Below are 27,287 nucleotides of genomic sequence, written 5' to 3' on the forward strand. Positions count from 1 at the left end.
CTTTCTTGTAGTAAATTGAAGCAGTGCACAGGCTGGTCAGTCTGGTCTTGCAGTCTTGGGCAATTGCTCTGACTACGAGCATCTGGTGTTTCGCTCCTCTGGTATTCCTGCCAATTCCTTTCTGTGCCCCACTGATGTATTGACCCATGTGCCTGTTCATCTTGGTCTATGATGCCTGACAGCCACTTCCATGTGTTACTGAGGCAGGTTATTGGCCAGTAATTGGATGCAACCAATCCCTTCCAGTGGTTCCTGCAAATCAGGACTGTCCGGCCTTTAGTCAGCCATTCCAGGTGTCTCTTGTCCATTAGCAGTTTGTTCATTTGTGCTGCCAAATCCCACATAGCAAAATTGGTATGGCCCAGATCTGGCCCATATAATGTGCTAACACATGGCCCACATACCGCAAAGAATGACAGCCCTTTGGTGGCCCAGATCTGGTTTGCCAGAGGAGGACCACACATGGGCCAGCACAAGGCCAGTTGCAGACACAATGCTGGCCCTGTGCTGGCCCAGAACAGTTTCAGCCCACATGTCAGCCTTATGTGTACATTAATCAAGTCAGGTAATAACAACATGTGCCGGAACATAATAGTGCACAAGAAACACAACGAAACTCTATTCAGACAGTGATTCTTATATAGGGCTTTTCTATTCTCGCGGATCACTCAAAGTGCTCTATACAACATGCAACATTCACATGATTTCTCTAAACTGAGTGCTTCCTAACTACATTCATACACATTCACACTCTTGACATGCAGATTGAAGCTGAAGGGATCGAACCACTAACTTTCCAATCAGTAGATGACCTGCTCTACCTCCTGAGGTACAGCCACCCAGTGGAAAGCATGTGTAAACCCTCACTAGGTTTTGGATAAAGTGTACACTCACAAACCTGTCAAAACTGCATTTGAATTGTTGGCTACCATAGCAGTATAGTATTGCAACATGGCATTTGGATCTTCTAACTAAAATAGATAAATAGGAACATAAATAGTGCCATCGTTGCCAGACCTGGCCCACATCTGGTTGACATACACCCCGCTATGACACCAGTCAGTCAGAAGTGCCAGCTTGATGTCGAAATCGGGCCAGACCTGTTTTCTATGAACCTGGGCCACATAAACCAAACCATAATCGGGCCAGATGTGGCATGCCATTACATAGACAGTGCCATCTACAGCAGGCCTTGCCTATATCTGGATGACATGCCACTTACCATGCCAGAAGTCAGCTGGCAGTGCCGGCTTGACACCAGATCTGGGTCAGACCTGTCTGCTATGTGGGATGCTTCATCAGCCAGTAGGTGTGAATCATGTTGGGGGCTGGTACTGTCCAACTCTTCATATTGGAGACCCTTTCTTGGATGTCCGCCACTGTGACGGTTACTGGACCCTGGTCAGAGAGGTTCCTGTGGTCTGCTCTGAGATTGACTAGCCACTGAGCATTGTTGTTATGGGTTGCATTCTTCTCCCATATGTTCTCCCAGTAATGGTCCGTCTTCAGCCTTGGTGGTGCTATCTCATATTGTTCCCCTGCCACTGTGCACTGTCCATGGAGTACAGTTGGTTATTGTTCCTGTTATTATACCTTTTCAAGTAGCTAGCCAAGGCTGTTTAGCTGTTTCCAAGGCATGAGGTATGGGCAGCTTGCTGTATTTCCTAGGTATCTTCTTCATCACACATTTATGCAGATTCAATAGTTGGCAAACTTCCCTCCGTCCTACCTTGATTATACCCTTTAGTCTCCTTCTCATGGAGGGTGCTGCTCCTTGTGGCTGTAGTCAAGCATCTCACTGATCACTGCTGTCTGACTTGTTGTCCTTTTCCGCCTTGCAGTAGCATTTGTGTTGTACCTTGTTGATCTACAGTTGTGATACCAGTTTCTTCTTCCAATTGTTGAAACACTGAGCTACTAGTTGTTTCGCTGTCAACCTAGATGTTGGGTATCGAGATGATTTCCTTAAGGAATAGAGTCTCTTCAGTGCGGTCTATGTCACATCCATGCAGACTTAAGGAAATGAAGGTTGAGTTGACCTATGTGTTAAAGCTGACAGGGGAATGATAGTTGTTTGTAAGGTATGTACGATTCTCATAGCTTGTGGGAAGAAGTTGATGAAGCACTTTGCAGAGGAGGCCCTGATCCTCTGGGTCCTTTTACCTGATGGTGGGAGGGTATACCATATATCTCCAAAAATAAGTTGTAGTACTTTTCCAGTATACAGTTGCGTGCATTGCAGCAGCAGGGCCAAGAAAAGTGTGTCAGGCCAACACAACTATAGGCTGATTTCCTTTTCAAAGCATACTGAGATTAAAAATCTGACAGTTAAAGTTGACTTTCAATTAAGCCACATTTGCACTAGTGCAAGGCTGAACTGGGTTGTTTGATCTAACAATGGCTACTGAGAAGGGCTGGGCCATATTATACCGTTCACGGTAATACCGGTATAATGTTAGGCAACGATAGGAAAATGAAATATCGCGATAGAATATGAGTAAAATGCGCATGCGCAGTGCCTTTGTTTTCATACGCACATGGCCGATTGTTGAGTGAAACAGATGAACCAGAATTGGTTTGTACAAATGGTGCAACTTCAGTGATGTGGAACTGGTTTGGTTTTTGTCCGTCAGATACACGACAAAGCACATTTTTTTGCAGAACATGCAAGCGGCCGTCGTTATTGTCGGACTAAGATGCTCTTAAATCTGGGAGTAATCTGGGTCCTAAACTCCGTATCCCTGAGTTCAAACGAACACTGCAGCATCACTGAGAGTTAAAAACTGTCTAAATTCTTTCATCTTTAATAAAACGATCAGCATTGCTGCTTTACCAGGTGTAACTATGAAGTTTAACATCCAGGCATCCATGAAAACAAAATTTATTACATTTAAGGAGTTAGAAGTTAGCAGGAAGCTAGCGGAAGTTAGCTCGCTAGTTTCGCTAGTTACCTAAGCATGATATAGCATGTTCTGACTGAGAGATTTCTAAAAAAAATCAAACGTACAGCTCTGCTTTCACTTCCAACATAAATGAAGACAGGAAACTAAACAGCAGTGACGTTTGTAGGGTTACTGAAGTTGGGCTAGCTGGTATATAATTATGTGCTACGTGATCGCTAGCGACACAGCTATGTTAGCATAACATAAACAGTGAAGCTGGAGGACCAACACTAACACTTTTCCACTTATAAAGGTTAACGTTAAGGTTCCTCATGGTTAGAGACAAATGCAATCGCATGGCAGGATGCTGTAAACGGACCAAACTTCAGTCAGAACAACTGAGATAATCCATCCACAATACGAGGTTAGTCATTAATATACTGCAACAACATGGGAATAGAGCAGCTGCTAGAGAATTCAACATTAATGAATCAATGGTACAGAAGTGGAGGAAGCAAGAAGAATGAGTTTAATAAAGTTTGATTTATCTGACTGCTTTGTTTCGCTTAATGTGCCTTATAATCCTGTGCACCTTATGGTCCGAAAAATATGTACTGCACACTGCAGTTTAATGTTGCACAGCACCTCTTTTTAACTTCAGTGGATATTATACATGGTTATGCTCAGGATATGTCAGCCCATTTCCACTGGAAATGCCTTTTGGTTAAACTTTCAGCAAGGAATTTGCATTTGCACTGTTACATTTTTATAAAGATTTAATGTACATAAAAACCAGCTTCTTGTTTTAGTGAAAATAAATGGAAGGTTGTCTTTTTGCGCTAGTAATGTTGTGGAGTTGTATTTTGTCTCGCATCAATTATATCGTCAGTTATATCGTTATCGCAAATTTTTAAATATATATCGTGATAAATATTTTTGGCCATATCGCCCTGCTCTACTACTGAGTGACTGCACAGTAATTTTTGCCTAATTAAAGCAGGCATTTAACCATAGGCAAATGGGAACCATGAAGAGGTCGTTAGGAAAGCCACAACCATTAAATACCTGCAGAAGGAAAGGCAAGTCCTGAGGAGTCAGCTAAATGGGAAAAGCAAGATCAGGGTGATCAACACCTATGCCATGCCGGTGATCAGATACCCTGCTGGGATAATAAGTTGGCCAAAGGAAGAGATAGAAGCCACCAACATCAAGACAAGGAAGCTCCTTACCATGCATGGAGGGTTTCTCCCCAAATCCAGCACCCTGAGGCTGTATGCTAAGCTGAAGGAAGGAGGCCAAGGACTGGTGAGTGTCAGAACCACTGTCCAGGATGAGACAATAAACATCCATGACTACATCAGGAAGATGGCCACAGCTGACCGCGTGCTTAAAGCAGAAACCCAAGAAAAAAGAGGAAGAAGAAGAACAGGTCTCTGCATGGTATGTCATACCAGCAGTTGGAAGAAGTGTGTGACATGCAGAAATCCCACCACAGAGGCACTAATCATCGCAGCACAGGAAAAAGCTCTAAGCACAAGATCCACAGAGCCTGTTCTGAACATCTGACTGTGACCTAGAAGTCTCAAGATCAAAATTGTACACAGCCCCTAGGTTGGTTAGGAGTAACCGAGCTAAGATCCTGTGTAGTAGTGGTGGACAAGCAGAGGAAGACAGCCATAGTGACCGTCTTCACAAAAAAGTAACATGAGAAGCTTGAGAAGTACCAAGGGCTGAGGGAAGAACTCGAGAAGATGTGAAGGATGAAGCAACAAAAAACAAGATCCAAGACCTCTCTCCAGAAGAGAAAAGATACAGGAAAGATTGCAGGAAACTCAAACCCACAGGCTTCCTGCATGGGCAAGTGGGGAATTTGTTTGAATGTTTTTTTAATCTGTGTGTTCTGACCTTCTTGCTTTGCCAGGTGAGAGGTAAAATGACGAGTCTGTGAATGTTGGTTTTTGGTGGTGGGTGCCAGTGAGTCTGTCGGTGAGTCTGTTGTGAAGAAAGTGGAGTTGAGGGCCGGGGTTGGAGGTGCAACAGACGTCAGCTGGCACTTGTAGCTCTGAGTTGGAGGGTTTGCCTCAGCCTAGTGGCAATTCAATTCAATTCAATTCAATTTTATTTATATAGCGCCAAATCACAACATAAGTCGCCTCAAGGCGCTTCATAGATACATAGAAAAACCCAACAATCATATGACCCCCTATGAGCAAGCACTTTGGCAACAGTGGGAAAGAAAAACTCCCTTTTAACAGGAAGAAACCTCCAGCAGAACCAGGCTCAGGGAGGGGCGGGGCCATCTGCTGTGATTGGTTGGGGTGAGAGAAGGAAGACAGGATAAAGACATGCTGCGGAAGAGAGACAGAGGTTAATAACAGATATGATTCAGTGCAGAGAGGTCTATTAATACATAGTGAGTGAGAAAGGTGACTGGAAAGGAAAAACTCAATGCATCATGGGAATCCCCCGGCAGCCTATGTCTATTGCAGCATAACTAAGGGAGGATTCAGGGTCACCTGGTCCAGCCCTAACTATATGCTTTAGCAAAAAGGAAAGTTTGAAGCCTAATCTTAAAAGTAGAGATAGTGTCTGTCTCCCGAATCCAAACTGGAAGCTGGTTCCACAGAAGAGGGGCCTGAAAACTGAAGGCTCTGCCTCCCATTCTACTTTTAAATACTCTAGGAACAACAAGTAGGCCTGCAGTGTGAGAGCGAAGTTCTCTAATAGGGTGATATGGTACTACAAGGTCATTAAGATAAGATGGGGCCTGATTATTTAAGACCTTGTATGTGAGGAGCAGGATTTTGAATTCAATTTTGGATTTAACAGGAAGCCAATGAAGGGAAGCCAAAACAGGAGAAATCTGCTCTCTCTTTCTAGTCCCTGTCAGCAAGAGTACTGACAGCAAAGGCGGGCTAGTTTCAGTGGCTATAATGGGGTCCCAAATGAGTCAGGAAAACTCACAAGATGATTGTGAGACTGTGGAAGAAACTGAACAGGTTGGATTGGGGAGAAAGGTAGAGGGAGAATCTACGATGCAGGTTGGTTGCCATGGTGACAGTGTGGCAAACATGGAGTGCGATTATGAATCGGATTCTGATTGTTTCTCTGTTGCAGAAAGTGTTTCCCAAACTGAAAATTTGTACTCTTTAGAAGAAATTAACTCATTCTTGGACGACAGTTAAGGGAGATCAGTTTGATTGATTGATTGATTGATTGAACATACTTTATTCATCCCAAGGGAAATTGGGTTAAGGCTGCCAGCCGTACCAGCGCCATCTTACCCTTCCGGTCAGAGGGGTATAACATGGAAAAAGCACAACATGAGGAAAGATAAGGAGAAAAAAATAACTCCCCCCAGACTGAGCTCCAACAGGGAGATCAGTTTGAAAACAGAAAAAAGCACCTCAGCACATGAAAAAACTCTTAATACACCAAAGAAACAGATGACAAGCAACAGGGGTGGGTAAAGGGTGAGAGACAGCCAATGTAGACACATCCGGACCTGCGCTGGTCCGGATGTGTCCCCTCCTTGATCCACTGTCAGTATCAGAGGGGAATAAGCGTCGAGAGCATTTGGAGGGGGGATGAGTGTACATCTGCATGTGTATATATGTCTGTGTGTGTGTGTGTGTGTGTCCAGAGTTCAGCTGAGACAGTGTCCTCCTCCCTGCCAGGCTAAGTAAACAGTCTTCCAGCCAACCCAGGTGGCCTTGCATAGAATGGGAAGAACAGTCTAAACACAGTCATTATCAGGGTGTTGTTGTTCAGCTCCAGCCTTGAGACCGCAGCTGGCGCCGAAGGGGTCTCCGCAAGAAGTGATGGTGGTTTTTACTTTAGCGCAAACAACTCATATTAATTTCAAAGCTGTTCCAACAGTCCAACACTGGTCTCTCAATCTCCCGTTGGAGAGTGTGGAGCAGGGAAATTATTTTACTGCTATTGGTAAATAATCATCATCATTACCATTGCATTACTAATATAATCTGCAGCATTGATATTGCATTCAGAGGTTTAAACAGTGTGTGTGTCTTTCAGAAAGACTAAGTTGCAGTTGACAGGAAGTTCCAGAGAGTTTGCAGAAGTGAAAGCAGAGTCTAAGTTATTCTGAGGAGCAGGTTAGACGAGGCTATTTGAATTACTAGCTTATTCAAATTGTCTGTTATACTTTTATATTATTTTACTAAGCTCTTAGTAGAAGTTCTTGATTAAAACATTTATTCAACATAGTACATATAGTTTCAGTTAGGTTATTACACATAAGGATGAGCCTCTGGTCTGGTAAAAGGTCAGAAGTGCAACGGGTGAGATGAGAGAGCATTTGAGGACGACACACATACACACACACACACACACACACACACACACACACACACACACACACACACACACACACACACACACACACACACACACACACACACTCAGTTAGAGAGAATCATTTATAGGTGGAAGTTTAATCATGTTTTGCTTGGGGTTGCAAAAGAGCAGTTTGTCGCAGAACTGCTGCTGATGTGTCAAGATGACAAGAGAGCATCCAGCAGTGACAGGATGTACCAGCCATGAAGATAGAAGACAACGTTCCTTTAAACTGTGTTAAAAGTCATTGTGGTTTTGATTTGACGTATGTATATATTCTGTCTGTGACGTATGAAGGGGCGTCATTAATTCAAACCCTGATGGTATAAAAATCTGTGTATGCTTTGATTAAGTCGAAGATCAATTCCGGTCTGCATACAGAATGGTCTTCCCATGCGTGTATTCATTAAAATCAGTTGTTTGACCAAGATCTTCTGGACCTGGTTGTTTGTACTCTCCTTCCTCAATTATGTGAACCTTAACAAGAGCCATGAGCTTCTCCATGATGTTATCCAAACTTACGTTCCGTGATGTTGTCATTCTTGTGCTCAAAGAGCCGATTCTGAGAACTCACGAGCGCAGTGAGCTTCTCCAAGATGTGATCGAGTTTGCACTCAGAGGTCTTGTTCTGAGTATTCACGGCAGCCGTAAGCTTCTCCAAGATCTTATCCGTGCTGCACTCAATGAGCCCCTTTTGAGAAACTCACGCCTCGTCCCATTGTTTCAATCCCAGCAGGCAGCCTTGTGGGGGTTTGAACAGCCGGTTCTGCTTTCTTAATTCTCCGATAAGCCAGGGCCAAGCCAGCCTCAATCAGCAATAACCCTGTTATCATGGTTCTGAATAGGTAGATATCTTCAGCAGTCAGGCTCACCTGAGCCCAGACTTCTCGTTGAGAAAAGGGTGTCAATTGCATTTAGGGACCAGTTGATCAAATCCATAATTCCTCTTTTAGGTTTTAGAGAACAGACTGTGAGAGAGTGTTCCAGGGAAAAGTAATACAAAAAACACAAGACTAGACAAGGACATAAGAGGCTAAGCAGGGAAGCTAAGGGAGAGGAGGAGAGGAGAAAAGTGCGACTGCCTTCGCCGAGAGCACGAGAGAAGGTAACGGACTATTTTCCTGACGTTGACAAGTTTATTCAGTTTGTGACGACAATACAGAAAGTTGTTGGTGTGGATCTCCTGGACGAGAAGAAGTGATATCGTTTAAGTAACCATGTTACTAATTTAAGACAGGGGAAAAAAGCGGGTAAAACTCATTTGAGGAAAAAGTAAAATCTTTATTAATCGCAAGATGGTCAGCCATCACTCTGTGTTTCTTATATACTTTTTCTTCTTCGCTGCTTTTCTACCTTCTCTGAATATGGAAAATCTAAAGGTGGCCTCTTTGAATATAAATCAAACTGTCACAGATTATTAGGCAGAGGACTCACTCGCAGGACTGAAGTTTAGAGAGAAGGTGAGGGTTTATTTACAGTGTGGCGCCAAGTGAGAATATCTACATATATACAGTTGAGACAGATAACACGGGGCTCCAGGGGGTGGAGTGGGTCCGAGGGGAAGGTCCAAGGCGGGGTACATCTTCAACTTAATCCACAACTCACTCTGAATGTCCACTCCAAAATGCTCACGCTCACTCACACACATCCACAGAAATCCAGACGGCAGGGAAGATGGGCAGGGAATCTAGAAGTCCTGTACACAGAGAAAAACAATGTTAGGAGGAAACTCTAGGTGATCACAAGGAATACTTCCAAAGGCTAGGCTGACGCTAGGTAATGTGACAATCCAGCGAGGAAGCAACCTCTCTTGCCATCTTAAGTAGTCTGCCAGGATCAGTATGAATGAGCCACAGGTGTGTGTTCAGGGCGGGTTCAGAGGCGGGGAATCAAGGTCCAGTTCCAGATCTTGTAGCACTCATGTCGTGAATTGTGGGTTTACAGATCACCACATGATTTTAATGGATTTGGTTCTTACTTTTACAGGGACACAGATATCTTTTTGGCATTTTAACACTAAACTGTTTAATTTTTGTGAAAATTTTAAATTGTTTTGGGCTTTCTGGAGATCAAAGAAGCATGAGTTTCAATCTCTGATTTGGTGGTGGGAGGTAGGGAAAGCTAAAATCAGGAGTTTCTGCCAGCAATATACTTATACAGTGTAAATCCACTGACAACATTAGGAGGGTGATTTGGCAACTGGAACAGGAAATAACAGACTTGGAGTGTGTTTCTGTTAGTCAGAATAATCAGCAGGATTTATTGTATCAGAAAAGGATGGAGTTACGTATTCTTCTTCAGGAGAGGGTTAAAGGGGCTCTAATTTGTGCTCGGTTTACAAAGCTTAGGGACATGGATGCACCAACAACATTCTTTTTTAATTTGGAGAAGTCAAGTCGCACGGGAGAGGCAGATGGTCTGCCTTCATCTGCCAAACGACCAAGTTACAACAGATCCAGCTGAGATGAGAAGACTTGCAATGGAGTTTTATGATAATCTCTTTTCGAAAGATACCTGTTATGAAGCAGTGGTAGCAGAACTTCTTCAAGGGCTTCCTCAACTTACTTCAGAGGATCAGGAAACTAAACACGGACTTGACATTGGAGGAGCTTACACTGGCGGTTACACAGATGGCATCTGGGAGATCTCCAGGAATAGATGGTTTTTAAACATTTCTGGAATGAATTGGGGAACGATCTTCTGGATGTATTTAATGATTCCTTTGTTAGGGGTACACTTCCAGCAGGGCGTACTCTCTCTGCTGCCTATAAAGGGGGACCTTGCCTTGTTACAAAATCTGGAGACCAGTGACTCTTTTATGTACAGACTATAACATTCTTTCAAAGGTGTTATCCAATAGACTGAAAAATTTTATTGACCTCCCCATTTCCAGTGGATCAGTCATACTGTGTTCCAGACAGATCTATGTTAGACAACTTATTTCTTATGAGAGATGTTTTTGCTGTCTGTGAGACATACAGTATGACCTAAACGTGGGGATTATCTCTATTGATCAGGAGAAGGTTTTTGATCTTGTAGATCATACTTTTCTTTTTTCAACCTTGCAAGCATTTGGTGTGGGAAATGTTTTTCTTTCTTGGGTGAAATTACTTTATGCCTATGCTAGTTGTGTAGTGAAGGTGGCAGGTGGGTTGAGTAACCCTGTATCAGTTCATTAGGCAGGGTTGTCCCATTTCAGGTCAGCTGTATTGTTTAGCAACTGAACCTCTTTTATTTAGATTGAGAGCAAAATTAAAAGGTCTTACCCTACCGGGTATGGGTCACAGTTCTTCGGTAGTTGTTTCTGCTTATGCTGATGATGTTAATATCTTTATTAGTAATCAACATGATGTGAATGAACTGAGTGAAAGTTTAACTATGTATGAAAAGGCTTCTTTGGCCAAAGTTAACTGGGACAAAAGCGAGGCCTTATTGGTGGGTAAATGATGCATAGAGAACAGTCCAACCCTGCCAGGAAATTTGTGCTGAGGAAGGAATGGTATTAAGACACTGGGACTTTTTATAGGTAATGAAAAATTTCAGAAAAAGAAGTGGGAGGGCATATGGGAAGAAGTTAAGTCAAAGTTGTCTAATTGGACATGGTTGCTACCCCAGCTGTGATATAGGCGTAGGGCTCCGAATGCCAGTAATCTGTTTGCCTCGTCCCTGTGGCACAAGCTTGTGGTGTTGGTTCCACCTGCTAGGCTGGTTAAAGATGTTCAGTGTTTCATTGTGGATTTTTTCTGGTCTGGGCAGCATTGGCTTTATTTGGGGCCATTTATGTTGTCTGTTGACACTTGTGAAACCACATTGTAACCCGGTAAAGGACCAGGCGCCTGACTGCAGCTTCATAGAAAATGAGCAATCAGAAGTAGTTTCGACTATGGAGCCTGAGTGTGTGAATAAAACACAGGAAACCAAAATAGAGCTCAAAATATATATACTATGTATGTTATGAGAAATATATAGACAGATGTACAAAAAAAAAAAAAAAAATACCAGAGAGTACCAACAATTTTAATCACTGAATCTAGTTCCATTAAAAGAGGGGGAGTAGAAGGAGCACATGTGATGTGCTCAAACACAGCTGAATCAAATGCTTGAATTACCTTTTCAGCATGGCATCAAGTTTGGCAAAGGCCTGATAACCCGCCATTCATTTGATTCAGCTGTGTTCCAGCAAGGATGCATCTAAAAGCTAAAGAAAAGTAGCTCTCGAGGACTGGAGTTGGAAGCCTCTGTGCTTTGCTACGTACAGATAGGGAGTCGCCCTCGGTGATCGGGGGCCGTTATAGTATTCGACTGACTCACTCGGCGCTTGTACTACAGGGTTCATGGTCTATGTTTTTGGGGAGCAGGTCCTGACTGTCATCTGTTATTGGACACAGTTCAGAGAATCTGGCCATCCAAAAAACATAGCAGAGGATGGTTTCGATCTATCGACCTCTTGGTTATGCGCCCAGCATGCTTCCGCTGCTGGACTGCACCCTAAATGGGACTCGAATCCACAATCCCTGGCTTAGGAGGCCAGTGCCTTATCCATTAGGCCACCAGGGCTGATGAGTGCTTGTCTTCCTTTCTTTGGAGGTTGTTTTGGGTGTTCAAGGGAAAGCCATGGTTTCAAGCTGAGTTTTAGTTCAAAGATGAAGCTGTATTTAAAAACATTTGAGAAATGCTGAGAAAATAAATTACACTCTGTACACACTCTGGGCAACTGACTGTCCAGAACTCTGGACAGCCAACACGCTGTGCTTATTGCTCCACTTTATATAGTGGCATTTGTATTGTCTGTTGAGACAAACCACATGAAGACCAGAGAATTCCAACGATTCGGATCACTGAATCTAGTTTCATTATCTGTCATGTCAGAGGGAGGTCAAGGACTTGTGGATATAATGGCTATCATGACCACTGCCTTCAGGTTACAAATCACTCTTAACTCATTCACTGCCAGCCATTGGCAGTGAATGAGTTAAACCCATTGACTCATTCATTGCAATTGACGGCTATAGACGTCAATGGCAGTGAATGAGTTAAGATGCTTTATGGACGTAGCTACTGATGGCTTCTCTTGGCTCGGCTGCTTCTCCAGAAAGCTGGATATCCTGGACTGGATAAGCATCTGTTTTTGCTTAAAACAGCAGAGCTTGATATGATGGGTTTACCACCTTTTTATCATTCAGTGTTGGATGCTTGGAAAACGCTGATGATTTTCTGTGATCCTGACCTAGACCTGGCCTGTGGCTTTTTGAGGAACCATTGTTTCACAATGACTTTTTTGTATGGGATTGTTTGCTGTCATTACCTACAATAAGGACCAAGTTCATTCAAGCTGGGATTTTGAAACTGGGTCACCTCGCAAGACTATCGATAGGAAGGATATTCGATCTCACTAACATTAAGTCCACCAGAATCTTAAAGAGGATCCTGGAAGAGGTCTGGGAGTCCTTACCCGTGTCACTGAAAGTATTTGCTGAAAACTGCGATCTAGCGGACCAGTGGCATAATGAATATGAGTACGTATTTCCAGTACTTTCAGCTGCATCAGCTTTTGATGGCTGGCATGAGGAGAATGGACTGCTGAACTGTTGGGTATTCTCAGTTCATGTGGGAAGAAGCACTTGTATCAAAGTTGTGTCCAGGTGCTGAACTTGTGCTCTCTAGCAGGGGTCAGGGAGTCAAGGTGGACACAGATTTTTGATTCAGACCTTGCCCCGAAGGGCAGATGGAGGGTCCTGTATAACCCACCTGTTGAGAAACAGGTTGGTGACCTCCAGTGTAGGATTATACATGGATTGATAGCTATGAACAGACACAGAGCTCACTTTGACCCGACTACAAGGGGTGCTTTTTTTTTTTTGTGTGAAAAACAGGAGTCGCTGGAACACTTGTTTTTGTCCTGTGTGAGGTTAAAAAGCCTGTTTAGTTTATTGCAGGAATGGGTTGAAGCCCTCGGTGAGCGTTTTTCTATGGCTGTTTTTGTTTTTAGTCTTAAGTACAGAGCTTTGAAAAAGAAGACTCATGTCTTAATTAATTTCCTTCTTGGAATGGCTGAGTTAGCAATTTGGAAAACAAGGAAGAATAAAGTGCTTCGACAGGGTAGGAATGATGCAGCACTTAGTTTTAAGGGGTTAGTCGCATCGAGATTGAAAGTGGAGCATGCTTTTTATAGAGTTACTTGTAATCTACAGATGTTTACAGATTTGTGGTGTATTCGAAATTTTTATGTTCATTGAGGAAGGATGGTGCACTTGTTTTGCATTTATAGAGTATTATTATTATTATTATTATTATTATTATTATTGTATTTGTTTTGATAACTACACGTTCATCGAAGTGTGTGGTGTTTTTGTGACTTTTCCTTTGACTTTGTGAGTGTTTGCATTATTGAATTGTGATTTGAATAAATGCGTTTGTTAAAGGACTTTCTTTCTGTCTTTCTTTGTCTTTCTAAGGATGACCTTTGAAACCATAAATCTAACCATAAATCGTCGGAGAGTCATTTTTAATGAATTGCATATTTGATTGCAATCAGTATTTTGAGTTGTGTTGCAATCATGTTATTGCTTTGTGTCATTGTGTTATAAATTTGGCTTGTGCAACAAATAACTCTGTGTTTACCCCCCGTCTCACACATAAACACCCAGAGTGTCACCAGCAGGCTGCAGGATGCCAGCTTCTACAACAAATCAGCTTCATGCACAGACACACACACACACATGTCCGTGTATGTTTGTGTGCTGGTGAATGTTCTTAAGCACTGAGAGTATTAGAGGCAGATGTAAGGGATGCTAATGAACTTATGGCCACTGTAAGGCCTGGCTTGGATGGTCCTAGCATACATACATTGTCTGCGTCTGTGTGTGTACTTCCCTGCACGTTTGAGCACCCTGATATTCTTTTTATCAAGCCAAGTGAGAAGTGAGCAAGTCAAGGTTAAATACAGGAGCACAGGAAGGGGCTGTGCATTTTAATTAAGCTTGAGGAAACACTCTGCAATTCCCCTAAATGCCCCTTGTGATGTATGACAGGAACCAGTGTTGTCTATTTTTCTTCTGAAGAGGAACTTTTGTGTACTTGGACACAGAGGCTGGGCCAAAGTGCCTGTTCTTTTGAGCTTTATTGACTTCTGGCACTGTGAGCTGAGGCAGTGTGATAGAGGAAAAAATAAGGTTCCGGGTATCCAGCTCAAATACATCTGCTATGCACCAGTACAAATGTGGGTGTGCATTTGTACTGGTGTATATTTGCACAGTATTTCACCATCAGAGATGGGCAATAACGCGTAATCTGATTAGTTTTTTCAAGTAATGAGTAAAGTAAGGGATTACTATTGCAAAAATAAAGTAATTAGATACTGTTACTTTCCAGTAAGCACACTGAGTTGCTGTGTTACTAAACTGTGATTTTGTTTGTGGGAGTGTCACATGACATTCAATTCAATTCAAATCAAATTCTTTATTGTCCCAAAAGGGAAATTAGTTTAGCAACAGGATAAAAGTAAGCAAAACAATAATATAAAATGACAATAATAGTAATAGAAAATCCCAGAACGGTTATATGCCATTTAGGAGACAGGATGCAGTAGGGATAAAAGACACCTGGAGTCTTTTGGTCTTCCTCAGAGTTACTCACTGTACCAACTCAAACTCACTGTGAAGTGGATGGTTCCAACAATTAACAATAGAATGAGCCTTTCTAAGCACATTTTTATTGTAAATGGCCAAAAGTCCATCTTGCCAGCTCCCTGAAATTTTGCTAGCAGTTTTTTCAAAAGACCCAACTGATTCTTATTCTTCACTGTCAGGTTACCAAACCAGGCAGCGATACAAAAAGACATCACAGATTCGATAAAACGTCTATAAAACAACGACAACATCTCAGATGAGACATTAAAAGATTTCATTTTCCTTAAAATGAACAGTCTTGGTTGAACTTTTTTAATAGTGGCATCAGCATGAGATTCAAAACAGTTTATGATCAAGTACCACACCTAGATATTTTATTTTATTTTTATTTTTTTTGCCTGTCCCGTTTGGCTCTTTTGCCATCAGAATTGTTGTCTAAAGGCAAAGAAAGATGCCCAACGGATTTACTTTACCAAATTGACCATCCCAGCCTTGCCGTAATGGTCCATTTGATTCACCTTTTATTGTTTATTTTATTTTCACTTACTGAATACGGGACAGACTTGACTGGGGGAAAGAAGGGGAGAAAGAAAGAGGGAAAGAGAAACAGCTGAGAAGAGGGACGGGGGAGAAGGGCAAAAGACAAAAACCAACAGAACGGGCAGAGAAAGAAAAAAAAGAAGAAAAAAAGAAAAAAAAATGCATATATCGATCACCTGGGTCACCTGTTGAGAAAGAAAAAAGAAAACAAGCAGAAGAGAACAAGAGTAATAGAATAAACAACATCACAATGATATATGGGAATATGACAGTAAATACTAAATATTAAACATTATTGTGCAGCACATAAGATCAACAGAACACAGTGTGCTTTGAGGTAGGAGCAAAAAGGGTGTAGTTTGTGGGTGTGATCACCCGTGTGTACACCTGTGAGCATGGACGCGCTTGTTTTTTGTTTTTTAAAAGGTTCCTTCATGTAATGATCTGCTAGAGGGTGTGGGGGGGCCACAGCCCCGTCCTCCAGGGCATGAAGCAGGACACCTAGATATTTGTAACTCTCAGCAATCCCGATTTCAGCAGTTTGAATGATAGTAGGTGATGAGCTATAACATGACTTACTAAAATCAATAATCATGTTTTTAGTTTTTGAAACATTTAGTGAAAGGAAGGACTGATCACACTAATCCACATCATCTGGGGGACGAGTCAGTCAGTGACTGACGATCACTGTGTCGTGATCAAGTAGAGGAGGAGAGCACATCAGGAATCACATGACTCACCCTCACACATTGTGACCTATTGATCAGAAAGTCTGTCACCCAGCCGACCAGACTAGTGTCAAGCTTAAAATGATTGTAAAGCCTGTCAGCAAGTAAGAGGGTTGAATTGTATTGAATACCGATGGAAAGTCAGCAAATAATAATCTTGCATGGGTGTGGGCGGCCTCAAGATGCTTATACAAGAGATGCAGGAGTGAGACAACAGCATCCTCCACACCTCTCCCTGCTCTACAGGTGAATTGGAAGGGGTCAAGATGGTGTTCAACATGCATTAAAATCTCCTTTTTAATTATCTTCTCAAATGACTTCATCACTAAAGAAGTCAGAGCCACAGGCCTAAAATCATTCAGTGCCTTAGGAGAACTGCCCTTAGCAACAGGAACAATGACAGCATGTTTCCAAATCTTAGGTACAGTCTGTAGCTCTAAAGAAAGTGAGAAAATGTGATGAAAAATCCCACTCAACTGATCAGCACAAGTTCTCAGTACCTGTCCACAGACATTGTCAGGTCCAGGACTCTTGCTTTTAGTGTGTCTAAAGAGATTAGCTACCCCCCTCTCATTAATATAAAATAAATGGGGAGTGATAGTGTCACGGTCCGGGGCAGCGGCCGTGTGGAGAGTGGAAGGACTCAAAACGCAGCACTTATTCAGGTGTGAGGGTGATTTATTGATAATATCAAATATAAAGTGGGGATGGTAAAACAGAACTAAGGATGAACTAACTGGGAGAAACTACACAAAGAAATAGCAAACCTGAGCATGAAGGGAGAACAGCAGGGAGAGCACGCAGGGGATTACACCAGGTATGAACACAGACGACGCGACGAGGAGCAGAGGAAAACACACACTAAAGTACACAAAGAGACACTGGGTAATCACACGCAGGTGGGAGACACAGCTGGACCTGATTAACCTGACGAGACAGGGGAACACTAACACCAGGGACCAATAGAGGGAGCACAAACCCAAAACCCAGTATCTAAAATCCCAAAACACAAACCATCCCAAAACAGCCCAAGAATAATAAAGAGAATAATAACAATAAGGAACACAAACACAAAGTCACTGAGTCATGGCCGCAGGACCATGACAGATAGTCTTTTCCCTCAGTGTGCTGGTCTGCCTAGAACAGTCGAGATTCTCAAAACGCAGGTAAAAACTGTTAAGACTGTCTGCCAGATGTTTGACAGAGGTAAACCGTAGGGGTGCAACGATATTCGTATCGATATTGAACCGTTCAATACAGTGCTTTCGGTTCGGTAAGCATATGTATCGAACAATACAAAATTTGTAATTTATTTTATCAACTTTCCTTCTGACAATGCTGTCTGTGTTGTGCACTCAGTGAATCTGCGTTTGACTACTCCGCCTAGGCTGCACTGTCGAGCGCAGATCCACTGAGCGCTCAACACAGACAGCATAGTCAGAAGGAAGAGCGCAGGGCAAGCTAGCAAGACAGAAGTTAAGCTCTCCTTGCAACATGGACCTCCCCCACCCTCATTCAGATCTGGCGTTTGGAACTATTTTGGTTTTCATGTGACGTATGACCCTGAAGGTAAGCGAGTCATGGACTAAAGTAAAACAGTATGTTGGATGTGCCATGCTATGCTCAATTACACGGGTGGGAACTAGTGTGTTAGCGCAGTTAGCTCGTTAACGTGTTGGCCGTCTAGCCCCATGCACGGGGCGATCGGCGGTAGCTCGTTAACGGAGATTTGCCGTGTTGTGGCGTTAAGGTCATTTCAACGAGATTAACCTGAAAGCACTAGTGGGAACACAACGAATATGACTGCACATTTACGCTGACATCATCCTAGTGCAAAGACAAAAACAACAAGCATGCTACTAACTTTAGCCGAGTCATTTAGACAGCTGTTATCACATGATTCTCCTTATGCTGCTGAGAATATAGCCCAGAAGAAGCGGATAGTATAGCTTTTATTTTGGAAAGAGACATTTCTCTGTAATAAACTCTCTTTTCCAAAGATGAGTGATTCCTCAATCAGATACAGGGCTCGCAAAATCGCTAGCCCGACGTCCCGGAGCTAGCGATCTTTCCAGTCGGGCTACCAAAATCTCTCTGCCCTGCCCGTCGGGCTATTGTAGGAAAAATATATGTCAATGCTTTTGCATTCTTTCAGAAATGTAGCTGGGTAATTATGTCATTGGCATCGGTGAGCCACTGTCAATATGTGACATATTGAAGTCGCGTTTGAATTTGCGCTTGTTTTTTTGCTTTCACTTTGCAATGACAGCACTGATCTGTGAGTGATGATAATTTGTGCACCAATTCCTCTGACATCGTCTTATTAATCGTTAGCTTACTATGCAAACATGACAAGTGAAATCTCCCGCAGCTTAAACATGTGAGAGGTTGATCGCGCAGAGAATCGCTGAGCTTATGTGAGTGAGTGTGTAAAAGCATTTCAGTTCTGCTGAGCCAAATAAGACAGGTCAGGGTGAAGAAGTGACAGCCAAAGAAAAGCTTACCACAAAACGGAGAAGTTATGACAAATCAGACTATAAGGCAAAAAGAAAGTGCAGCTTTATGGTTTCATGGACAAAATAATTTCTGTGGCTGCAATATGATGAGCTAAATAACCAGGGGTGCACATAAGTGGTCCGCAGGTGCGCATTCGCTGTCAAAATAAAAAACACGCACAAGGGTTAGGGTTAAATTTAAAAACTGTACTTTTGAGTTAAAATATATATTTATAATTTTAATAAATGACAAATTAAAAAGGCATGAACATTTTTTTTTGTATCGAAAAAATAGCGAACCGTGACACCAAAGTATCGAACCGAACCGTGAATTTTGTGTATCGTTGCACCCCTAGTAAACCGCTCTAGAGTAATATTACTTTTACCTTAAGTCTGTAGCCCTGCCATTGTTTTCACACCAGCCAAGCTCTTTTGAAGTTGTTACTCCTGAGTTCAGCCTCAATCTTATTTCTATACCTCATCTTGGCGATCTTTATTGCAGCCCTCACCTCCTTCCTCAATATTCTCATAGTGGGAACGTCTCCCTCGTTAAAAGCAATTTTCCCTTTAAGAATCAGATCCTTAATATCTATAGACAGCCACAGTTTGTTATTGGGGAAAGTCTTAAATTCTCTGACTGGAACCACCGAGTCTTTGCAAAAAGAGATGTAGCTACACACCACATCAGTGAGTTCATCCAAATCAGAAGTGCTCTCTTGAAACACGGACCAGTCAGTGCAATCAAAACACCCCTGAAAGGCAACACAACGGTCTTCTGTCCAGACATTAGTCTGATTCACACAGGCCTTCTCCCTCCTAATCACAGATCTGTAGGCAGGGAGGAGGTGAACAACATTGTGATCTGAAGAACCTAGCGCAGGTCCGGCCACAGACTTGTATGCCCCCTTAATTGGTCCATAACACAAATCCAGCGTTTTATTATGCCTTGAAGGACAAATGACATATTGAAAGAAATTGTTCAGTGATTTCTTAAGATTACAATTGTTAAAATCACCAAGAGTAAAATTAGGAGCATCTGGAGAGAGTTTGCAGATTGTGGCGTCGGCAGCAACTTTAACGTCTGCTTTAGGATGAATGTAAACAACAGTGACAAAAAATTGAGGGAATTCCCTCGGTAAGTAAAAGGCCTGACAGATACTGAAAGGAGCTCGATGTCGGGAAGACACAACCGCTCCCGCACAGTAAAATTATTACACCAGCCCTGGTTGATATACAAACATACCCCTCCTCCGTGAGATTTGCGTGTTACTCCAGTTCTAATCCAATCTGACAGGGGTCCCAAAGCCGCTGATTCGCAGTGAAGTGTCACTGTCCATATCGGTCAGCAACGTCTCAGTAAGCACCATCAGGCAAGCCTCCCTGCATTCCCGTAGATCAGGGGTCCCCAATCCCAGTCCACGAGGGCCGGTGTCCCTGGGGTTTTAGATCTCACCCTGGGTCAACACACCTGAATCACATGATTAGTTTATTACCAGGCCTCTGGAGAACTTCAAGACATGTTGAGAAGGTAATTTATCCATTTAAATCAGCTGTGATGGATCAAGGACACATCTAAAACCTGCAGGGACACCGGCCCTCGTGGACTGGGATTGGGGACCCCTGCCGTAGATGAAGCATGTTCCCTTGTAATTCATCCGTTTTGTTCCTAAGAAATTGGATGTTGAAGGCAGAGGAACACGATTCTTCCTCCGAAGTTTCCTTACAAGCACAGGTGCCCCCCAGGGATGTGTGCTCAGCCCCCTGCTGTACACCCTGTTCACCCACGACTGTACAGCAACACACAGCTACAACACCATCATCAAATTTGCAGACGACACCCCCATCATCGGCTGCATTTCTAATGGAGATGAGACGGCATGCAGGGCAGAGGTGAAGGTCCTGACATCACTGTGCCGCGACAACAACCTGGTGCTTAATGTCAGAAAAACCAAGGAGCTCATCGTGGATTACAGGAGACTGCAGAGAGGAGGCCACACCTCCATCCACATCGAAGGAGCAGAGGTGGAGAGAGTCAGCTGCTTCAGATTCCTGGGTATCAGCGAGGATCTGAGCTGGTCACACCATGTTGGTGTCATGACAAAAGCAGCAAGACAGCGGCTCTTCTTCCTGCAGTGCCTGAGAAGATTCGGCATGAACTCCAGAATACTTACAAACTTCTATCAATGCACCATTGAAAGTATTCTGACTGGCTGCATCACCACTCAGTACGGCAGCTGTAATGCTCTGGCAGAGGGTGGTGAGATCAGCGCAGCGGATCACCAGGACTCAACTGGCAGCCATGCAGGATCTCTACAGACAGCGCTGCATGAGGTAGCGGATCCTCTCTGATCCCGGCCACACACTTTTCACACTCCTGCCGTCTGGCAGGCGGTTCAGTAGCATCCAGACCTGCACTACCAGACACAGGGACAGTTTTTCCCACAAGCCATCACGCTTTTGAATTCCATACACACCACTACAATTACAGGACTCTGCACACTGTCACTTCAACAAATGCAGCTTAAATGCTCATTGCACAACTTTGTACAACCTGCAGATACTCTTGCACAAACTTATAAATACCAACTTGTCTTAAATGTAAATACCAACTAAATTCTCTAATATTTTTTCCTCTCCTTTTTATTGTTGTTATTATTATTATTATTATTTTATTACTACCACTGCTCCTTTCTGTTATTTTCTTCTCAATATAACTGCACACTCTCTATATGCTCATGTAAAGCTGAGGAGCACGAGCCAAAGAATTTCATCATGGATAAATGTGGCTACACTGTTTACTGTACATGACAATAAAACTTGAAACTGAAACACGCTGATGCACGCCGCCTTTCCTTCCGTGTTTTCTCAAGCCCCGGGGCTTTCCAAAATTAGTCAAAAGACTGTTGCATATAATAAAATTTTTGCGTAATGCAATGTGCATAAAGTTTCAAAAAGAGACTTTTCCAATTTGATTCAATTTTATTTATATAGCGCCAAATCACAACAAAAGTCGCCTCAAGGCGACCATTTTATATGATGGATTTTACAGAAAAAATAGAATTGGGCTGAAAGGTCTATTGCTTTATTACATATTCAGGTTGTGTATCATGTAACTAAGTAATAAAGTAACTAATTACTTTTGAAACTAAGTAAAGTAACAGGATTACTTTTTTGGAGAAGTAATCAGCAATTAGTAACTAATTACTATTTTTAAGTAACTTGACCAACACTGGTCACCATATTACGGTAAATTGTTTCACGACTCACCAGGTGCTTGAGCTTTTTGAAAAAGCTGATGTCTGTAACAATGAAACAGACGTTTCACAGATGCCAAAGCTTTCGCACTGAGTTTAGCCAGAACGTGTACAAATTCATGCAAGAGACATTTAGAAGATTTCATTGAATCTGATCTGACGGGCCAACAAAAAAGGACTTCCTGGAATTGCCTCACTCACACACGTACAGGCAGTCTTTGAAGTTGAAGTTGCAGCCCAACTCTGCCCATTCCCTGTGATGGCAGGTCTGTCCGTATACTTCTCAAGGTTCACCTTATTGTTAGCAGCATCTCTTATGTCCACACAGACACTGTGCATGAGTTTTCTGCTCAAAATCTTTGAGTATTTTCGTTTACAAATAAACAACATTGCATTCTCCTTTATAAATGTGGTCTTCATGCAGTCTTTTCGATCCAAGTGAAAACTCAGTGGAATTCTAATAAAGCCTTGTCCTTATCATGAACAAACATTGCACTTTTGACAACACAGACCTTATAGTTATAATGTTTAAAGGTCTCTGTTTAAAAGTCCTTCTGTTCTCACACTGACAGGTCTGGTTTCTTTTAGCTCCCTTCTTTATAATGCTTATAAGTTAGAATGTACTGCGAAAAGCCTGCAGATGAAACTGCCGTCAGTGCCTATTCACTTTGTTTTACCAGAGCGTATTCTCTCTCCTTGGGGAAGCGAATCAGTAAAGGTATGTAATGGTAATATTAGTATAAGCTCTGTCTGCAGAACATTGCAGTATTTGTGATACTCTTAACAACCCCACAGCTCTCCTCCCTCCATCTCTTCTTGTCCTCTGTCCATCTTTCATCCACTGCCACTGACTGGTTGTCATGCAGTGGATTGTCAGTGACCAAGGAACTATTTCTAGGAGAAAAATGTAATTTTATTGTTGGTGCTTAAGTCCAGTCTTATTTATATACACTCAGTATTTCTCTTGTTCCCAGCTGTGGCTATCTTTAAACTAGTCTCTCTAAATTTAGCCTGCAGTTTTAGATCCCTTCCCAGGCTCCATTTAAGACTTTTAATGCCCACACACATCTTGTATGTGTCATATGCTGTGGGAGTGTCTGGTCGGGCGTGGTCCAGGTTCCTGTCATTCGTCCCTGGGGGTGGAGTTGGCCAGCTCATCACCTGTTGTCAATCTCCGGGGCTCCACCTAGAGGGTTTTTAAGCCGGCACGGCCTGCCACTCCTCGCCAGTTCGTCCTGCTACCATCTGTGATTCACCACCCGTCGCACTCATCAGTAGTGCTGGTTTGGTCTCCATTCTGTTCTTCCGTCTGCTCTGAACCCGAGGATTATATACTCCACTTCTCCTCAGCCTGCCCTTCAGTCCGTATTCTCCACCTCCTTGGAATCTGGACCGGACTCTCCACACTCTTGACCCTCTCTGGAATACTCCCACGGCAGCCCTTTTCCCGCCTAATAACTAGGGTCTCCAAGTAAGCCCAAGACTATCCACTGGCACTCCGTACCTCTGTCCCTTACTCGTTTTTTTTCCATTCAGTAACATCTCTCTCCTGTGTTTACAGAAGTTCCCGTTAGAGTTCTCCCCGTGCTCTACGCCGGTCTCTCCGCCCACGGATTTCCCTTAGTTTCTGCATATGGTTTCTGTTAAACCCAGTTCTGTTCACGTTTTGTTCTTTTCAATAAATTATACACAGTTCGAAGCAAATTGAGTCTGCTCTTGAGTCCACCGCATTCTCGCCCGTGACAGTATGAGGTGAGCTCAATGAGTCACATGATAGGCTGAGGCAAGATCTCACAATCATTTCACATGAAAACCAGTCCTTCTTCACCCCTTGGCAAATGTAGAGAGGTACATGATTAATAGTGGGTCAAAGATCCCACTAGGAATTAAATACCTGAGACTCTCCACCATTTGGTTTTAGAATTGAAGAAGCCAATCAATCTTTTAAGTGCTCGGGGGGGGGGGTACTGTACTGTACTCGCAGTACTGTTCCTTCTAATATATGTTCTAAATATTTGATTCCTTTACCACTCCAATCTGAAAAGTTTATCATATTATTGTTTTGTAATATGTCAGGGTTGTTCCAGATAGGTGTACATTTGCATGGGGTTCAATTAAAACTGCAAAAAGTGAAGGGGAGAGTGGGCATCCCTGGTGCCCTCAGGAGACAGAAGCTGGAGGATGTCTGGTCATTTGTTCTGACACAAGCTGTTGGGGAATTATATAATATTTTTAACCAGTTTATGAAAGAGGATCCAAAACCAAATTTGTGTAAAGTTGCAAATAGAAATTTCCAGTTAACTCTGTCAAATGCTTTTTTGTAGTTTCAATTTTTTTACTGTATGAGTAGTCTATCAAATTAATTAATCTATGTGTATTTGTTGATGAGTGCCTACCTTTTATGAAACCAGTTTGGTCAGGATGAATTAAGAGGGGGGTTATTTTCTCCGGTCTCTTTGAGAGAGCTTTGCAGATTATTTTAAGGTCAACATTTATAAGGGATATTGGACGATAGCTTGAGGGATATACAGGGTCTTTGCCTGGTTTTAGCAGGAGATTAATGTTTGCAGAATTCATATTTGATGGAAGTCTGCCCTTTTCTTTAATTTCCAACAACGTTCTGTAGAAAACTGGTGCTAGAATCGACCAGAATTCTTTGTAGAATTCTGCAGGAAAGCCGTCTGGACCTGGAGCCTTATTATTGGGCATACTTATCAGAGCTTCCTGGAGTTCACCTGGTGTCAGTGGTGAATCCAGTGCCATTGCTTGAGTGTCCAATAATTTTGGAAGAGTTATGTTGTCTAAAAACTGATCAATTTCTTTTTTAGATGGGTTTATTTGTGGTGAATACAACGTTTTATAGAAATCCCTGAAAATGTTGTTTATTTGTATCGGTTCATATATTGTGTTCCCAGATGAATCTTGAACAGCACATATATTTGTTTTTTCTTTATTTATTTTTAGCTGGTTTGCTAGAAATTGACCGGATTTATTACCATGTTCATAATTTTGTAGGCGTAGTCTTTGTACTAAGAATTTTGTTTTTTTTTATCAATTATCTCATTTAATTCTAGTTTTGTCTTGCGTATTTTGTTCAATGTTTCCTGATCTTGGTCGCACGCGTAGGCTTCTTCTAGTGATTTGATGGTTTTTTTCTAATTCCTGAATATTTTTGTTTTCTTCTTTCTTTTTGTGTGATGAGAAAGAAATTATTTTACCTCTCATCACAGCTTTCCCTGCTTCCCATAGAACAGAAGCTGATGTTCCGGGAGTGTCATTATAGTCTAAATATGAAGTCCACTCTTTTTTAAAATATTTAATAAAGTCTTCATCTTTAAGTAGTGATATATTAAATCTCCAGTTTTTTCTTGGCGTAGTATTATTCTTGTGCATTAGTGTTAAAGATATAGGACCATGATCGCTGACAGCTATAGGGTGAATCTCAGTGTCTGAAATGTCGTTCAGCAGTGAGCTGCCGACCAAAAAATAATCCAGACGAGAGTAGGAGTGATGAACATGTGAGAAAAAAGTATATTCCTTACTGGTGGGGTGAAGGGAGCGCCATGCATCGCAAAGACTAAAGTCGCTCATATACTGTTTGATTATATTTGTGGACTGCCAATTACGCTGAGTTCCCGCTGTATTGACCCTATCCATGTCTTCATTTAGTCCAAGGTTGAGATCGCCTCCAAGAACAAGTGTGCCATCTAAGTGTTCAGAGAGTGCACTGAAAAAACCGTGAAAGAATGAGGGATCATCAACATTTGGACCATATACACTTGCAATACATAGCTTTTTATCAAGTATAGATAGTTTAATGATTAAGAATCTGCCCTCTGGATCTATAACTGTATCGAGTACTGTGAAATTAATATTTTTATGTATTAAAATTGCTACTCCCCTTTGTCTAGAATTATAACAAGCTGAGAACACATTAGGAAACTCAGGTGTTTTAAGTTCATTGGAACCTCTACGAGGTCTGTGGGTCTCTTGTAAAAGGACAACATCTGCCTGTAGTTTTTTGAGTTGGTTAAATATTTTTAACCTCTTTTCTCTGGAGCCAGCTCCATTTACATTCCATGTAACAAACCTTAGTGCACCCATAGATGTCTGTGTATAACTAGGGATGTATGCTGTGTGCGTCGCTTAGACAGGTGGAGAGAATACGTCACTTTTTCATAAATAAAGAGAAGGAGAGAGAGAAAGAATGCGTGGCGAGATGCTCCCTGAGTCTGACTATGTGCGTGCATAGTTACTAATATGAGTAGGCTTGGCTTAAGTGTGTGTATCTTATATGACTGTGTGCGCTGTCTGACTGATGTAAATGTGCTGCCGTTGAGCGCATGACTGTGCGTGATCGTGCTGTGCGTATGTGTGGAAATAAAGGATGTTGTTTGTGGATGAGTGTGGAAGCAGGTGATCAAAGCAGTGAAAGAAATAAAGAAAGAAACCAAGGACAAGAGTGAGCAGCATAAAAACAAGAGGGGGAAAAGAGGAAAGAAAAACGAGAAGGAAAAAAACCCGGAAACATTCCAATTAAATCACTGACGGAGAGTGACGGTGTTAATTCTGCTATGAAATCACACTTTAAGATGCGATTTGATACTGGTAAGTTAAACAGATGTTAATGTTAAGTTAATGCAAGTTAGTGTGAGTGGATAGTTAAAGGGTGTAGCTGATTCTTATCTGGTTAAGAAGGTAGGAGGTTAATACAGCCACGGAGTGATGCCGGGGTCGCGGTAAAGCTGTCCATCCATGTAGAGCCGGTCCACAGCGTGGGAGCCCTTCTGGATGAAGCCGCGTCGGATTGGGAAGAGGACCCTGCGTCGTTCCAGGATCTCTTTTGGGAACTGGTCGTTCACGCTGAAGTCCGTTCCTTTTAATTCTCTGCCACGGCTTTTCACCTGCTCCTTTTGTTTGAAGTGGCCGAATTTGGCCACAATAGGACGTGGTCTCCTGGTCACAGCCCGCATGGGGCCGATGCGATGCAGTCTATCAAAGGCTTCTGGAATACCAGAAAATACCAGATTGTCACGCATGCTACGAGCTTGTAGATCGATAACTGTTTCTTTTATTTTTTTATTTTCTCTATTGAGCTGGGTAACATTATCTGTGAGACATTTCACCGACTCCCTTAGCGTGGCATTTTCAGCAGCAAGCGTTTCCACCTGCTGCTGGCTGAACTCCAGGGATTCTCGCAAGAATTTAAATTCCCGGTGAAGAATCTCCACTAAGGACAGCCTTGCGTCGAAACTGTACAATCGTTTGTCGATTGACTCCAGTATGTCGGCAATATCTTTGACGGCTGGCGATGTTGTGCCGGGGGAATCTGCCGGGCGAAGTCTTTTCGACGACGGCGTGTCAGGTTTGGCCGGGGAAGATGCACTCTGAGCCTTCTTCA

At 42.5% G+C, this 27,287-nt stretch overlaps 1 protein-coding gene and 1 non-coding gene across 4 annotated transcripts in view; one reads left to right on the forward strand and one right to left on the reverse strand.

Moving 5' to 3' along the window:
- LOC146708743 (receptor-type tyrosine-protein phosphatase gamma-like) overlaps nucleotides 1-27,287 on the forward strand; it is a 372,141-nt gene that overhangs the window by 72,688 nt on the left and 272,166 nt on the right. The gene's annotated exons all lie outside the window — the stretch shown is intronic.
- trnar-ccu (transfer RNA arginine (anticodon CCU)) lies at nucleotides 11,726-11,798 on the reverse strand. The gene has a single exon. It is a non-coding gene; the product is annotated as a tRNA-Arg (tRNA).

Source organism: Copadichromis virginalis, linkage group LG5, assembly GCF_057382275.1.
Source record: "Copadichromis virginalis isolate Kocher_CV1m ecotype Utaka linkage group LG5, C_Virginalis_male_GT1.1, whole genome shotgun sequence".
Taxonomy (NCBI): Eukaryota; Metazoa; Chordata; class Actinopteri; order Cichliformes; family Cichlidae; genus Copadichromis; species Copadichromis virginalis.